This window comes from Ictidomys tridecemlineatus, chromosome 5 (assembly GCF_052094955.1).
Source record: "Ictidomys tridecemlineatus isolate mIctTri1 chromosome 5, mIctTri1.hap1, whole genome shotgun sequence".
Taxonomy (NCBI): domain Eukaryota; kingdom Metazoa; phylum Chordata; class Mammalia; order Rodentia; family Sciuridae; genus Ictidomys; species Ictidomys tridecemlineatus.
In genome coordinates, this window is record NC_135481.1 from 178,261,027 (window position 1) to 178,264,341 (window position 3,315).

Here is a 3,315-nt window from a genome sequence, read left to right on the forward strand (position 1 = left end):
TAATTGACTTCTTGTGTCTTTTGATGATATGATTGATTCAGATTATTTTCCTCCTATTATGAAAAATATCTCTTATGTTACAAGAAACAGATTTGAAGAATAAGGCTAATAATACTGACCATTGCAGTATTATTAGCAGTGGTCAGTATTGCTGATACTTTTATTATTACTTTTATTATTAATAAAAGTAATAATATATGAATCTACCTCATTATTTATAATGATGTCATTCATTGATTGAAGGGACATTTAAAATGATCACACCAGTGATCATTTTTAAAGTTTTTGAATATTAACCAAGAGGGTGAAGGAAGTACCAAAAATTAATAAGGAACTAGTTATATCTTAGAGTTATTAGAGGCCTGAGAGAATATTGGAAAAAATTCTTTCAGTTTCTGAGAAACTTCTTATCTTTTCATTCCATAGCTGATAAAAGTTAGGTTCTTAATATGAGGTGAATTTTACATTCTCTATGATATCTCAAGATAGTACAACCTAAATAAAGTAAAAGTGATTAAGAACATAAGATCTAGGAAAGCAAAGACCTTGTCTGTCTTGCTCACCTGTGTCTCCAGTGCCGTGGGCCATACGTGGTACAGAGTGGACACTTAATAAAATATTCATGGAATAAAATATGGTATTTTATACTGAGTGTTGACAGATTTTTTCTAGCATCAGAATTTTAATTTGTAAGAATCTTTCCACTGAATGAATTCTTTATTCAAAGCTATTCTTATTTTTGAATTTAACAAAGAAATGACTCCAATGAATTCATGTGACACCCCCCCACACACAATGCTGAGTGAAAGGTCCTGTAACTCCATGCTATGGTCTAAATGTTTGTCTCCCTATCCACCCAAATTTCATGAGTTGAAACCTAATCAACAATGTGATGGTATTAGGAAGCTGGACCTTTAGAGGTGATTAGGTCAGTGGGGCAGAACCCTCATGAGTGAGATTAGTATCCGTATAAAAGAAGGGCTGCCTTGTCCCTTCAACCATGGGAGGACACAGAAGGCACTGTTTATAACAAAGTAGCCCCTCACCAGGCGCCAAATCTACTGATGCCTTGATCTTGGATTTCCCAGTCTCCAAAACTGTAAGAAATAAACTTCTGTTGCTTATAAGCTATCCAGTTTAGGTTATTTTGCTATAGCAGCCCAACTGGACAGACACTCCATCACTTGAAAGATAGTCTAGGAGAGTTGGTAATGCAACAAACATGACTCAAGCACCAACAGATATCATGGCAAAGATATTCAAAACTATACTAGAGCTGGGTGCAGCAGAGCACACCTGTAATCCCAAAGGCTCAGGAGGCTGACACAGGAGGTTCGTGAGTTCAAAGCCAATCTCAGCAATAACAAGGCACTAAGCAACTCAGTGAGACCCTGTCTCTAAATAAAAAATGAAATAGGGCTGGGGATGTGGCTCAGTGATTGAGTGCCCCTGAGTTCAATCCCTGATACCCACCCCATAAACAACAACAACGACATTGAAGCTGAGCACAGTGACACACACCTGTAATCTCAGAGGCCAAGGTAGGGGGATCATAAGTTTGAGGCCAGCCTTGGCGATTTAGTGAGACCCTGTCTCAAAATAAAATTAAAAATGGCTGGGGATGTAGCTCAGTGGTAGAGCGCCCCTAAATTCAATCCCTGGGACTGGGGCATTGAGGGTAGGGAACTATATTGGAAACCACCTAAATGTCCATCAACAGAAAACTGGATAAACCCGTCAATGAATGACATCATTATAAATAATGAGGTAGATTCATATATATTGATATGAAAAAATGCCCATCCTGTATTGGCAAATGTTTTAAAAAAGGAATTTGTAGTCTATAAAAATATAATTCCCTTTTCAGGTTTTAAATGATAATACATGTACTGTATAGAAAAAGGAAATTAGAGAAATATGTACTAAATTATTGATAGTGAGATTATTAAAAGTTAGGGTTTTGAGGGGTGGATCATCTATACATTATATTTATGAAACATTCGATACTTGAATAATTGGTGCATCTGTGACATCTATTATGTTCTATTGTTTTGTTTTGGTGATACTGGAGATTGAACCCAGGGCCTTACACATGCTAGGCAAGCACTCTACCAACTGAGTTATATCCCCAGCCACATTTTTTTTTTTTTTTGGTTGTGGTGCCCATTTTGTTCTCTATGAGGGATACTATAGAGATTATTGTGATGGCGATTTCCTTGTTTTTTTTGTTTTTTGTTTTTTTTTTTTGTCTGTTTTGCAGTGCTAGGGATTGAAACCAGGGCTTTGCATTCACTAGGCAGGTGCCCTGCCAATGAGTTTTATCCCCAGCCCAATGTGTCCTTGTTGGGGGCTGTGACCAAGTCAATATGGCGCCTGGCAGTGCCAGGAGGAGTGGTTTGTGAGGCAACGCCACCGAGCCATTAAGTTGGTGGGGATTCCTTATTGGCTGACTGCTGTATCTAGATGATGCTAACTGAGTCAAGCTGTGTGTAACCAGTTAGGTATATATACCTCTGCTGTTCCGAAATAAAGCGGCTCCCGCTACCTTGGGTGCTGGCTACCTTGAGTTCCTGCTCAGTTCCTGCTGAGTTCCTTCGCAATAAAGCAGTTCCCACTTCAACCTTCAAGTTGCTTGTCACCTCCCGGTTATTTTGCCCAGCCGGACTGCAGCATGTCCTTATTTCTTTAATGTTTGCTTCCTCTTATAGACTGAAAACTGTAAAAAATAGCCTATTTGTTTTGTTCAGTGCTGAATTCCAGTGGCTACTAGTTCCTGGAACATAACTGAAGGATGCAGGCATGCATGAATGAATGACATAATCTATGAGAGATACTTATTGTCTGATATATACTATATGAAATATACTTTGTAACAAATAGTTCACATGCTAGATGTGGAATTGATTAAGAGTACAGATCATGGAGTTGGACATCCTGTGATTGAACCCCAATTTTTCCATTTAATAGATGAAAAACCCTGGAAAAATCCCTTAACCTCTTTTTACTCATTTCCCATCTGTAAAATGAGAATAATATTACTACCTATCTCATTAGGTTTTTGAGGAAAATTAAATAAGATTACTCGCATAAAGTGCTTAGCATAGAGCCTGGCATACATTAAGTGTTCCAAGGATGCTATCAAAAATAATAACAACAAAAATAGATTATTATTAGTAGTGTAAGTTTGGATCTAGAACCCCTACAAAGGGGCTCCAGTTAGCCATAGAGGCAGAGATTCTGGGATAGGATACCAAGTTCTGCTCTCCCACTCCCACCTCCAACCTAGTTAAACATAAATCAGGCTAGAGTCATGGG